Source organism: Oryzias latipes, chromosome 18, assembly GCF_053564925.1.
Source record: "Oryzias latipes strain Hd-rR chromosome 18, Olatipes_Hd-rR_3.1".
NCBI classification, from domain to species: Eukaryota; Metazoa; Chordata; class Actinopteri; order Beloniformes; family Adrianichthyidae; genus Oryzias; species Oryzias latipes.
Genome location: NC_136254.1, coordinates 28,346,669 through 28,361,149, shown reverse-complemented (window position 1 = coordinate 28,361,149; position 14,481 = coordinate 28,346,669).

Here is a 14,481-nt window from a genome sequence, read left to right as displayed (position 1 = left end):
AGTAAGTCAAGATGAAGAAAAGTAGTTCAACATTCAAGGTAAGTGATCTTAAAGTTACACAAACACAGTGCAGTTTAACAAGAAAGTGAAGCGCTTTGACAAGAAAAGTAGTGTCAAACGAAACTGATATCTGTCTTAAGCCATCTAAAGAGGAATGTGTGTCTGTCCTTCTTCTTGGAAAACGCAAGTATTTAGTCACGCTCATCCTTCAAGCTTGAATCTTTAACTGTAGGTCAGATTTCAACTAGATTTATGTTCTGCCTGAGAAAACTGTAATGCAAAGCAGTTTGTTTGAGCTGTTATATCAAAGATTGTTAGCTACTTGATTTGGTCATCTTTGAGCTGAGTACCAACAGCAAATTTGACCTCATGTCATGCAATTACATAACAAACTTGATCACATCAATCATAATTTTTACAATATTGTCTTACTTTATTTCTGGGGTGAAACTCATTTTAATAGTTAATATTTGCAAATTGTAACAATCCTTGTCAACAAGTATGACACAAACATGCAACTGTTCAGACTGTGACAACAAAAATGTTTTAGATCTATGAGTTTATCTCATAACAAAAGGGTGCAAAAAAAGGGTTGAATTAATTTTTTTTCAGTGAAATTTTACAGACGAAATAAAAAAGAATGTCCGGATTATGATAAAAAATGCCAAAAATAACAATAAGCCAGTCTTTTGGATGTGGCTTTAAACAGAAACGGACTTGCAGATACCAAACTCAAACAACCTCAAATCTATAAGCAGAGGCAGCTGTGGAAGAAAATTGCAGAAACAAATGTATTGACGGTAAGAAAATGTCAGTGATCCTGTCATGGTGCCTCTGGGAGTCCTCTCCTCCCCCTCTCTTCTCTGCTCTGCTTCCCAGATTGGACCCAGCTGTGGACACTCACCTCATCATCCAGCCTGCTCTATTTAAGAGGAACCTTCACCAGCATTCTTTGCCAGTGTGTTGCCCCTCTATTGTGCATTACCTGGTCTATTGTTATGTCATCAAGTTTATGCAATCCATCCCTACGTTCCTAATCAAATTCTCTGCCTACAGGACAGTTTCCACGAGTACCGACCTGTGTCTTATCAATACACGAGCCTACTGAAAACCACTAGAGATCCAAAGTCTCCAGCCACGCCACGACTCCCAGCCGCTCCACAAGATTTGGATATTCAACATCCAAACTCTGCTTCCACGTCATCGCCAGCATTCATCTTTAAACTCCGTACTCACCAACTGGTGTTCATCCGATCATCTTCTTCTGGGACAATAAATCTTTATCCATACAACTCTTGAGTGGTCCTTCCGGGTTCCAGCATCTGGGTCTGCTCAGCCTTGCTGATAATGACATTTTAGTGTCTTTGCTGTTCCTTCTGGGTTTTACTCTGACAAAAACGGGCCAGAATGGTTGAAAATGGCAGAATCCCGTTCGAACACAACCGATACAAAGTCCAAGGACCGTGTCTGCCTACAAGCACCGTCAATATGAGACAGAGACACCAGGTTAGAATCTAGACCAATCAGCAGGCTGTTTGATGGCAGCTTTGTCATGTTAAACTGAAACTTTTGTGAGCCAAATGAAAGATAGGAAAAAAGCAAGATGAGACACAATGCAGGCGAAAGCATTTGTTTGCAAACACAATATTTTTTAAAAGCAAAAAAAAGATTTAAAGTAAAAAAAAATAAGCAAAAATAAATGTTTTGAAAGCAAATACTTCATATATCCATTTTCAACTTATAAGTGTTGTGTGCAACGTGGTGGCATAAACACTCTATACCTTCTCCTCTGGGGATAGGTGCATAGCTCACCAATGCAGCATTGCATGCAGGGACCCAGCCTCACCACAGCAAGGTGGCAATACAGATCCCCATCTAGAGCTGCAGCAGCTGAACTGCAGCCGAGCCAGAGGGAGAGGATCCATCTAGTGATGGGAGGATCAATACCAAGTTATCCAAGTATTTATTACCATACATCACCAATTTTGGTATTGAGTAAAATATTTATAACTAATTAATAAACAAGAAGAAATGAAAGTGCATGCAGCATTTCTATTTTGGTTAGCAGGTGAGTTACTCCAGTGTTTTGTGTTGAAACTCCTCCCTGCTCACAGCGTATTGAACTGTTCCAGCAGTCATGTGACCAGAAGAGCCACTTGTTATGCCACCATGTTCAGTTTCCCAGGGAGGATTGTGGAATGAGTTTGACACTCAGGTTTTAGCTTTTCAGAGCAGTCATACAGCAAACACAGATGCATACATTGAAATGTGCAAATATATGAAAGAAAAAGGTGATCCCAGGGAATGAGGAGCATTTGGAGAAACAAAATAAAAGGGCATTTTCACTATTGGGTAAAGAGGCAAAGAAATATATCTGAATTGGTGTTGCATCTGTTCCAACAAAAAGGCTGTTTTCTAAATCAGCAGAAATACTTAGCCAAAAACAAAATTGTCTCCAACCTAAATGTTAGTGTTGCTATTTAAAATATCAATCTGAAACTATAAAGACAGTGTGCAACTTTTTGTTCTCTTTTTACATTTGTATTTATTCATATTTATGTTAATTTTTATTCTGTAGAGCATCAAGAGCTTCCACAATCAGACAAATACTAGACATGGGTTATAAATCTTGCATCCTTCATGTCAAAATATTCACTTCCACTTTCGGCTTTTCCCATCAGGGGTCGCCACAGTGAACAAGTCGCATGGTAAATTTGGCAATGTTTTACGCCGGATGCCCTTCCTGACGCAACCTTCTCAAACCGGGCTCGGAACCGGCACAGAGGTAGAGAAGGGAACAGGGAGCAGCCCGGAGTCGAACCCTGGTTTCACGGATGGAAGGCGCCGCAAACCAGCACAAGCTGAGTGAGATAAATCTGAAGCTACAGAAAAAAAACCATTTGTTTTAAGGTCCAAAGGCCTCTTTTTAGATTGAATCAAATGTTGCGTTTGTAATAAAAGGAGTCTGGCGGAAGACTGATGAAAAACAAAATGCAAGTTGTTTCAACTCCAGTTTGTAAATTCCAGTCAAGATGATTTTGGGTGCCATACCATCTGCTGGTAAGTGTCCACTTGTTTTCTGAAGTCTACAATTAATCCAACCATCTAGCAGGAAATTCTAGAGCACTTTATGCTGCTCTCTGCTGACAGAGTCTCTGGCAACTTCTCTGCTGTGCATAAAGGATAGAAGTGCTCTCTACATAGTGATTGTGCTACTTTTCTTTTTAACCATAACTTAAGTGTGTTGTTACAACTCTGGTCAATCTCATTTCTTTTTGTTTCATGGAGTGTGATGTATTTTGTTGGACATTGCTGTGGTTTAAACATGTTTGTTTGTCTTTTTGTGATTATTATTTACAAGTGTGGGTTGCTGAGTGGTAGAAGCTGCAGGACGGACCTAAACATGAGAAACATGTCCGCCTTTCTTGGCTGCTGAAACACTTGGAAACATCATGCTGAAACTCCATAAAATATAAATAGAAAAAGGAATTAAGTAATTGAAAAAGTAGTTGATAAAGGAAAAAAGTGAATGAACAACTTTAAAATAACAGTAAAAACATGGACCATCAGCTTTTATTTGGGATTTTATGACTATGAGTAATACAGTTACATACAGTCAAAATACAAAAAATGGATGAAACAAGAGTTACCCGTTTGCTCCCACTTCCCTCTTAATATTTATTAAATAATATACTTTATAACATTGTCATTTAGTTTCAAATGTAATTGGTGCAGATTTCTAAATATCAACATGAATAGATCAAAGTAATCTGGTGAAACATATCAAGAATAAAAAAAAAAAAACCTATTACAAAAGATGTTTAACGTTTTTTTGTTTTTGGAACAATGTATCTACAATACCAGAGGTTTAAACACAAGGAATGCTGACTTTAGACAAGTAAAATCTATGTTTTTAAAATGAGATACTTATACAATTAAAAGAGCTTAAGATGCCTAAATTTTGGTTTCCAGTACTTCCAACAGTTCATGATTGGGGAATGTGACTGATAAGAAGCAGTAGTACAGTTGCTCTGTAAAATAAAACAAAAAGTATTCCAGAAGCTTCTTTACCAAGGCTTTCAGTGAGTTTCCTTTGTTTTGTTTTTTCTATTTGCCTTTTCAAAAAAAAAAAAAAAATACAAATAACCCGACACCTTCAAAAGCTTACAAAGAAAATGTTATAATTATTTCTACTTCTCTAAAGTTTCCCCAATAACCATCAACCCAATCCCCACAACCAGTGCTGATTATTTTCAAAGAATAGTTTGTTGTAGAGAAATTACAAACATTCATCAAGTAAAACTCTGCAGATTGAGTCTTCTTGTGTTCATGCGTTTCCTTCAATGCTCTCATCAACTTTAACAATCCTCAAGGAAAACTGCTGTAAGGAACAGTTTTTTCTGAAGAACTGAAAGTATAAAAGAAGATGTAATTGTTAAAAAAAATTTTAAAAAAGTATATTAAAGATTTTTATGAATGAACATTGAAAACAAAAGCCAGTCTTACCTCAGCCAAAGCTTCATTTAGGTCTGAATCTGATTGTTGAATCAATGAGCTTAAACTCATGTTCAAATGAACCAAAGTATCTATAGGTGACAAAATCATTGAGATATTAATTTTTAAAAATTATAAATAAACGTGTTTTGAACAAGGAAAAAAAGCAAAACACAAACAAACTGAATTAATAAAAAATTGATAGCATTTATGTTGACATCTTAAAGAATGACTTACTGGGCCCTTAGAGTCCACATCAGTCGTTTCAGGAGGATAGCGTGTAAAAAAAAAAAGAACTGTTAAATCTAACAAAAATATTACTTGCTTTTTTCAAATATTCAAATATTACTTGCTTTTTTTTTATGACTGATCAAGACTATTTTTCAGGAAGCCTAAAAATGTATCAAGCAATTGAAGTCTGGTGTAAACGAAAATGTATCAGCCTAGTACCTTTTGGTTTATGTTGATTATTATTTAAAAGCAGTAAAATGTAGCATTTGAAAAACAAAAACTAAACAGGCTGCTGTGAGCACATCCTGAGTGTAACCCTGATTAAGTTTAGATGTTCAATCATACATCTTATGTACAGTACCTTTACTCAGACACTAGGGGGAGACACCCTTTTTGAGAGACGTTTCCTAAAGTGTCAAGGAAGGAGGAAGTTTCTTCTCATTGTTTTTCTTTGATCTGCGACGACACTGCTAGATGACGAGACATCGTGCTTCTTGAAAAAATCAAATGCAGCTTTGCAGTGATCCAGACACTGGAAAATCGTTTTAAGGATTCAAGACAGAGTGTGTTTGAATGAAAAGATATCTTGGCTGGTTTTTTCCACGTGCTTCAAGGAGTGGACACGTGCTTCAATGAGTGGACCGAATTCCTCCGGATCTACGCGGAATTCACGCTTTTGCTGTGGCTCCACCTGAACTCAAGCTTACCTGATTTTCCCAGACTTACAGCTTCGAAACCAAAGGAGTGGTAAAGCTTCATTTCCCGTCTCAGGACGTGCAAGTATTATTTTTTCCAATTTTTCTAAGTGCACTTCTTTTTTCCCCCCACCTCCATTACTGGAGTCTTTTTCAGTTTTTTCTATTTTTTTCTTCTGAGATCTCAGAATTTAAGGACTTTACTCCATAAAGGATATTTGTTTTCAGTTACCATTTAAGGTGTTGTTGGATCCAACGGTGATTTATTAAGAAATACTGAATATTATTCTATGTTGTGATTGATTGATTTTTCGGTTCTTTCATTGTATCTTGTTTTTTTAATTAATTTAACTTTTGTTCTCAATTTATATGTTGATGTCAACATTTTATTTCCATGAAAGGATGTGTACTGAATAACTTGAAAAAATCTGAATATAGATTATTTTTCCTTTCTACAATTTGATCTGTGTCAAGTGTGTTATTGTGGGTCGGAAGGGTAATTAGTATCTACTACCGCATTCCTCCTGTACAAACCTTGAGTATAAAGAAAGAAGTTCACATTGCGAGCTTAGTTGACCTCCCACCTAGGGTTATCCAGGTAGGCAGGGTTACATAAAAGTGGCGAGCCAGCCAGGAGGAATGCAATAGCTAGTTGCTTTACCTACCCACAATTCACTCTTTTCTCTGTTTCGGAAGTAGACGGATAATGGATCTGTGTGACCGTTTTAGCGTGGATGGGCAGAAAACCCTCTTAGTCACTGGCATTGAAGACATTTACACTGATGAGGAAGTCGAACAAGTATTTTCTGTCAATGGCAATATTTCTCGTGTTGTCAGGATCTCAGATGAGGAGAACGGGGTGCGGGGAAGAGTCTTGATAGAATATTCAACTGACAGCGCCATCACCAAGATTGATCCAATAGTTTTGGGTAAGATACCCAGCCCAAATGACCCAAATGTGGCATGGCATGTTAGAACTGTACGAGGAATATATGAAGAAGAGGTGGGGAGGCGGTTAGCTAAACGCTATTTGGATGAACTTGAGGCGGTTGCAGGAAACAGCCGAGCAGGTTTCCTAAAAGCACTTCAGGATGAGCTACAAGGAAGCAGAGGTACTGAATACACCTCACCTACCACCTCCAATGCTCCGAGTGTGACAGCTACACCCATGTCAGTTCCACATGTTTCTAGTGCACCTTCACCTAGCTTTCAAGCTAGCTCTGTCCCCATTGATGAAGGTATTGTGAATCCTCCACACCTTCAAAAAGTGATTGTTGAGCATGTCATTCGCAGTGAGTCAGCCCCACTACATTCCTCTTCTCATCCCAGACTTCGGACTTTTTCTGGGCGCATACCCCGGCCAAACGGAGAAGTTGACTATGAAACCTGGCGCACTCAGGTTGATCTTTTAATTAGTGATCCGTACTTAACCAACAACCAGAAAGTGCGAAAGATACTTGAGAGCTTATTAACTCCTGCTACTGATGTAGTAAAGCCTCTCGGCATAGACTCACTTCCCAGCGCATATGTTGCACAGCTCGAGTCTGCATTTGGAGTTGTTGAGGATGGGGAAGATTTGTTTGCTGCCTTTCTGAACTGTAGCCAAAATAATGGTGAAAAACCTTCTGTGTATCTCACAAGACTGCACACACTTCTCACCAAAGCTATTTCTAGAGGGGGAGCCTCCCTTAATGATGCAAGTAAACTGCTGCTTCGTCAGTTTTGTAGAGGCTGTTGGGATCAGAGCCTCATCACAAGTTTGCAGCTAGAACTTAAGAAAGACCACCCACCTTTTTTTCCTGACCTGCTCCTCATGCTGAGGACAGAGGAAGACCGCAGGTCTGCAAAATATGACCGTATGAAGAAGCACTTGGGGTCCACTAGAGCTGCAGTACATGCCCATTCTATTCTTGGTATGCCTGCTCATGATGCAGACCCTGTCGTGACGCACAACTACAATCAAAGCGTGAACTTAAAGCCTGCAAAACAACCAAATAAGTTGAACAGAGACAAAAATCAAGAAGACACCACTGAACTGAAAAGACAGATAGAGGCATTGACAAAACAAGTAGAAAGACTGTCACATCAAACACAAAATGCTAGAGAGGATTGTAACATTGAAACTAGTGGGTGTCTAGCAGCCAGCACCACTTTCCAGAGAACCTTTGTGCCCTCTGGAATGCCAAGGGCATGGTTTTGCTTTAAGTGTGGCGGAGATGGCCACATAGCTATTAGATGTTCACAAGACGCCAACCCATCCCTGGTACAGGAGAAGAAAGCTGAACTGAGAGAAAGGCAAAATAACTTCAGACGTCAGCAAAATTACTCCCAGTCATCTTTAAACTACTGAAGGCTCCTGCTGCGGGACACGCAGGAGCTGAGAGTTCAAACTTTAACTGTCCCACAGTAGCTGACTGTAAGGTTATCACACCCGAAAGCGGTGGGGGGAGTTACCATGTTATTCCACCCTTACCTCCAGGACTTGTTGGTCCTCGTTGTGTAGCGTCAGTTTTTATTGAAGGTGTTCCTTGTGAATCCATACTTGATACTGGTTCACAGGTTACCACCATTTCTGAGTCCTTTCATAAAAAGTATCTGTCTGCTGTTACTATTCAGTCTATTCAGGCTCTTCTTGAAGTTGAAGGTGCAGGTGGCCAGATTGTGCCCTATCTTGGCTACATTGAAGCCTGCATTTCTTTTCCTCAGATTGTAACAGGAAAAAAAGAAGAATTGATGGCTCTGGTGCTTGTGGTTCCAGAACATCATCTCAACAGTAAGATTCCCCTATTGATTGGCACCAATGTCCTTGACAGACTTTATAAACGTGGTAAGGGGCGAGATGGTCTTACGTCTTTTTTCCGAGCTAATGAAAATGGTGGCTATGCTCAGCTTTTCCAGCATATTGCCCAGGTTCATGAGACCAATAAGTGCTCCCACTCTGTTAAACTGCGAGGGCGGAAACCTCTCATCATTCCTGCTCAACAGAAACTTTGTACTACCGGCATTGTTAGGGTGGGAAAAGCTCTGCAGCATGCTGGCTTTGTACTTGAGCCGCATGAATGTTATTCGCTGCCAGGTAGTGTGCTTCTCGAACCTGCCCTGGTGAATGTTGCATGTGAAGCTAGTTGTAAGGTTCCCATTGTTCTGCGTAACGTGAGCAAACATGATGTAACACTTCATCCGCAGAGGATTCTTGCTCAAATATCAGCAGCTCAATGTGTCTCACCACTTGGCTCTGATAAGCATGCTCCCAGAGGAACCTTTCCTAGTCAGCTTAAGGTTAACTTGGAGGATTCCCCTGTCTCTGAACAGTGGAAAGTACGCATCACAGAGAAGCTGAACAGCATTTCTGAGGTTTTCGCGATGGAAGATCTGACTCATGGACACACTACCGCAGTCAAACATCACATTAGGTTGCAAGATGAAACCCCATTTAAAGAAAGGTCTAGACCCATTCACCCATGTGATAGGGAAGCTGTAAAGCAGCATCTGAGAGAACTACTTGACTCAGGGATTATCAGAGAGTCTGAGAGCCCATTTGCTTCTCCCATCGTAGTGGTACGGAAAAAGAACGGAGCAATCCGACTTTGTGTCGACTATAGAAAGTTGAACTCACGCACTGTTAAAGATGCGTATGCCCTCCCAAATATTGAGGAGACTTTCACTGCTTTAAATGGAGCAAAGTGGTTTTCAGTGATGGACCTTAAGTCTGGATATTACCAGGTTGAAGTTGCTGAAGAGGACAAGCACAAAACAGCATTTGTGTGCCCTCTAGGCTTCTTTGAATTTAACCGAATGCCCCAGGGTGTAACTAATGCACCAAGTACGTTCCAGCGCCTCATGGAAAAGTGTGTTGGTGATTTGCATTTGAATGAGGTACTTGTCTTTCTTGATGATTTAATCGTTTTCTCTGAGACATTGGAGGAACATGAAGTTCGACTTATGAAAGTCCTCACTCGATTGAGAGACTATGGGTTGAAGTTGTCTCCCGAGAAGTGTCATTTTTTCAGAACATCAGTGAAGTACTTAGGTCATGTAGTGGACGCCCAGGGGGTCCATACAGATCCTGATAAGCTTTCTGCTCTGAAGACTTGGCCACGTCCTTTAAACCGGAAAGAGCTGAAGTGTTTTTTAGGCTTCGCAGGATACTATCGGCGTTTCGTCGAAGGGTATTCGAAGATAGCCAAACCATTAAACCAACTAACAGGCGGTTATCACCCAGCACGGAAAAGAGGCAAAATTTACAAAAGGCTCAGTGTGGGAGGTGATCCCAACTCAAAAGTTCCGTTTGGTGATGAGTGGACTCCTGAATGTGACAGTGCCTTTCAGACGCTGATTGAAAGATTAACATCTGCTCCGATCCTCGCCTTTGCCAATCCGACATTGCCATACATCCTTCATACAGATGCTTGTAGGCAAGGATTGGGCGCTGCTCTTTATCAGGAGCAAGAAGGGAGACTCAGAGTCATAGCTTATGCCAGCAGAGGATTGTCAAAAAGTGAACAAAACTATCCCACACATAAGTTGGAGTTCTTGGCTCTCAAGTGGGCAGTCTGCGAAAAGTTTCATGACTATCTATACGGCTGCAAGTTCACTGTTTTAACAGACAACAATCCTCTTACATATGTTTTGACATCAGCTAAGTTGGATGCTGCTGGTCATAGGTGGCTAGCTGCCCTCTCCACTTATAGTTTTGACATCAAGTATAGGGCAGGGCAGGCGAATGGTGATGCTGATGGGTTGTCTAGGCGACCCCAAGCCTCTCCAGTTGAAGATGAGGTCTTCATTGAAGAGAGGGAGAGAATAGAGAACCTAAAAAACCGACTCATGGATGTAGCTGGAGCCAGCATTTCTTGTGAAGTCCTCTCAGCTATATGCCAGCGTCATGTGGCAGTTGGCATGAAGGAGTATTTTCCTGACACCCTCATTGCAGAGTCACTTGGAATTGATGCGTCATCAGTGCCTGATTCTTTTGGGCAAGACATTCTGCCATCAATGACTCTGACAGATTGGTGTGATGTTCAAAGAGGTGACCCACTCATTGGTCATGTTATTCGTCTTTTGGAAAAGTCAAAAAAACCGACTCCCAGGGAGATCCGGCTAGAACACCCTGAAGTGAAGCTCCTGCTGCGACAGTGGCATAAGCTGGGGCTTAGGGGTGGTGTACTGTACCGCCAGTGGGTTGATCATGGAAAACCTGTTTATCAACTGGTGCTTCCCCAATCATTTCGTCAGAGAGCTCTACAGGGCATACATGATGAGATTGGCCACCTGGGGGCTGAGCGTGCATTACATCTTGCTCGAAATCGTTTTTACTGGCCCGGAATGGCTAAGGACATTGAAGAAAAGTGTCAGAAGTGTGAACGGTGTTTCCGAAGGAAAGCTGTTGTTCAGAAAGCTGCTCCAATGGAGAATATAACTACAACATACCCTCTTGAGCTCATTTGCATGGACTACTTGTCTTTAGAACCAGACAGTCGTGATACACGCAACATATTGGTGATCACAGACCACTTCACTAAGTTCGCAGTAGCTGTACCAACCAGAGACCAAAAGGCAAAAACCATTGCCAAAGTTTTGTGGGAGAACTTTATAGTTCACTATGGGTTCCCTAGTCGTCTGTTGAGCGATCAAGGTAGGGATTTTGAGTCCAGAACCATTAAAGAACTTTGTTCAGTCATAGGAGCAATTAAAGTCCGCACAACTCCATACCATCCTCGTGGAAACCCAGTGGAGCGTTTCAACAGAACTCTCCTGGGAATGTTAGGGACTTTAGAGGACAAAGAAAAACACCACTGGAGAGATTTTGTTAAACCATTGGTCCATGCCTATAACTGTACACGAAACGATACAACTGGCTATTCACCTTATGAACTAATGTTCGGAAGGCAGCCTCGGCTTCCTGTAGACTTTGTCCTTGGGATTAGTCCTGATAGTGGAGATAAGCAGACACACTCAGAGTATGTCAATAGCCTCAGACAGCGTCTTCAAGAGAGCTATTCATTGGCCACTGAGAGTGCACAGAGGTCTAGAGACAGAAACAAGATCAGATTTGACAAACAGGTTAGGGCTGCCAGACTCCTTGTAGGAGACAGAGTTCTTGTCCGTAATGTTAACATCAGGGGCAAGCACAAGTTGGCAGATAGATGGGAGCATAAAATCCATGTTGTGACAAAACAGATTGATGATAGCCCCGTCTATGTTATAAAACCTGAAACAGGAGTCGGGCCTCACAGGACTTTACACAGGGATCTTTTGTTGCCGTGTGGTTTCTTACCTGTGCAGGATGCTGCAAAGCCAGATCCTCAAGTTAAGGTCACACGAAGGCTGAGACCTAGATCAGAAAAAACTCAAAACCAGCCAGGATACCAGAGCAACCCAGAGAGTGACTCATCAGATAGTATGGATGAACTGTACCCAGCTATACGAGTCCCAGATTTCACCAAAACGGGTCCCTTGTTACTGCCAGAATATCGAGCTTGTGAGCCAGTAGAGACTCCTGCCACGTCACATACTGATATATTTACAGAGGTTCTACAGAATGCAGATACACCTGCTCAGACAAGTTCTGTAGTCCAGCCTGAGTTCCTGGTAACCTCCCCACAGTTAAGCACAGCTATTTCTCAGAGTGGAGCTCAGGACTCTGCATATGTCATTATTGATATCCCTGAACCAGAACCCATACAGGTTCCTCATTCAGAGCCTGAGAGCACTGAACATGCTGTACTACAACAAGAGGAGCCCGAGGTCAGACACTCAAGTAGGCTTAGGCGTCAGCCCCGCAGACTTACCTATGATGAGTTGGGGAAACCACTGATTTTAGCTGTTGGCACATTCATCAGGCAACTAGAATCTGCACTTCTTCAATCACTGCAGGTCTCTGTCCAGCAGCGCTCGCATGAAGGGACTCATGCGGTTTAGAGGGGGAGAGTGTAACCCTGATTAAGTTTAGATGTTCAATCATACATCTTATGTACAGTACCTTTACTCAGACACTAGGGGGAGACACCCTTTTTGAGAGACGTTTCCTAAAGTGTCAAGGAAGGAGGAAGTTTCTTCTCATTGTTTTTCTTTGATCTGCGACGACACTGCTAGATGACGAGACATCGTGCTTCTTGAAAAAATCAAATGCAGCTTTGCAGTGATCCAGACACTGGAAAATCGTTTTAAGGATTCAAGACAGAGTGTGTTTGAATGAAAAGATATCTTGGCTGGTTTTTTCCACGTGCTTCAAGGAGTGGACACGTGCTTCAATGAGTGGACCGAATTCCTCCGGATCTACGCGGAATTCACGCTTTTGCTGTGGCTCCACCTGAACTCAAGCTTACCTGATTTTCCCAGACTTACAGCTTCGAAACCAAAGGAGTGGTAAAGCTTCATTTCCCGTCTCAGGACGTGCAAGTATTATTTTTTCCAATTTTTCTAAGTGCACTTCTTTTTTCCCCCCACCTCCATTACTGGAGTCTTTTTCAGTTTTTTCTATTTTTTTCTTCTGAGATCTCAGAATTTAAGGACTTTACTCCATAAAGGATATTTGTTTTCAGTTACCATTTAAGGTGTTGTTGGATCCAACGGTGATTTATTAAGAAATACTGAATATTATTCTATGTTGTGATTGATTGATTTTTCGGTTCTTTCATTGTATCTTGTTTTTTTAATTAATTTAACTTTTGTTCTCAATTTATATGTTGATGTCAACATTTTATTTCCATGAAAGGATGTGTACTGAATAACTTGAAAAAATCTGAATATAGATTATTTTTCCTTTCTACAATTTGATCTGTGTCAAGTGTGTTATTGTGGGTCGGAAGGGTAATTAGTATCTACTACCGCATTCCTCCTGTACAAACCTTGAGTATAAAGAAAGAAGTTCACATTGCGAGCTTAGTTGACCTCCCACCTAGGGTTATCCAGGTAGGCAGGGTTACATGAGCATAAACAGAATTAGCCAAGCACTAGGGATGGGTACCGAGCCCCGGTAATGAACGAGCACCAGGGCAACACTCTTCAAGACCGCAGCATCGTTAAGATCTGACCTCAACGGTTCTGCTATCAGTACTGTAGAAGTTGCTTTTTTGTGTCCCACAAAATATAAACGTTATCTGCCATATTTAACCCACCAAGTCGGTCAATTTTCCATTAATTAATGATGATATTCATTTCGCAATTCTCGCTGAAGAGGAGAGGTCTGTCTGGCTATTTGTGTGCACGGGGGGCGGGGCTGTTGTTCAGACAGCACGCGGCATGCGCATAAGATTAAATAAATCTGCGCTGGAGCGCCCCAACTATATTGTCAACCTGCTGCGATGATGACCACATTTTGCGCTCTCTGTATAGAAAACACTGAGGAGCGCGGGGGAAAACAACTCGCTGCTGCAGAGAACGTGAACAGGTGAACACATACAGAGGAAAAGCAGGTAGAGAGGGGCGGGGGAGGGGCTTTGGCTTCAAAGAGATGGAAACACGGGCGTCACTATAGAGACGCAGCTTTCACTGCGGGAGTTGAAGCAGAGACTTTCTCTGGGATGATCTTATGAACTCAGACATTTATTTAATTTGTTATGTATTTACATCATGGCAGCAATATGTCAAAACATTGCTCTTTATTTTTCTTTAAAATACTTCTTTTTTCATATATTTTACTTTTCAAGTTGTTGCATAATGAGGAAAGAAAACAGTTTATGTTCTTAATTTGTCTGTTATTTATTTATTTTTCGTCCTCAAAAAGTATTAATAAGAGAATCGTTAAAATACCGGATCGATAAGCATTATCAATAAGAGTAGTAGTACTATTAAAACCTTAACAATACAAATCCCTACCAAGCACAGATTCTTACCTGTAAATGCAGTAACTGTCACTCCACTGCTTCTTATGCCTTCAAACACACAGAAGAGAGTAAAGGTGTATTCTGTCCGAGCAGTGAGTGATGTGACCGTGTATGATACAGGTCCTCCTCCTTCTGGTGCGCTGATGTTTGTCTCTGTTCCGTTAAACTGCAGGATGAAGCTGACATTTGTGTTCATTCTACTCCATTCAAGAGTAATGCTGGTCTCAGTCTGT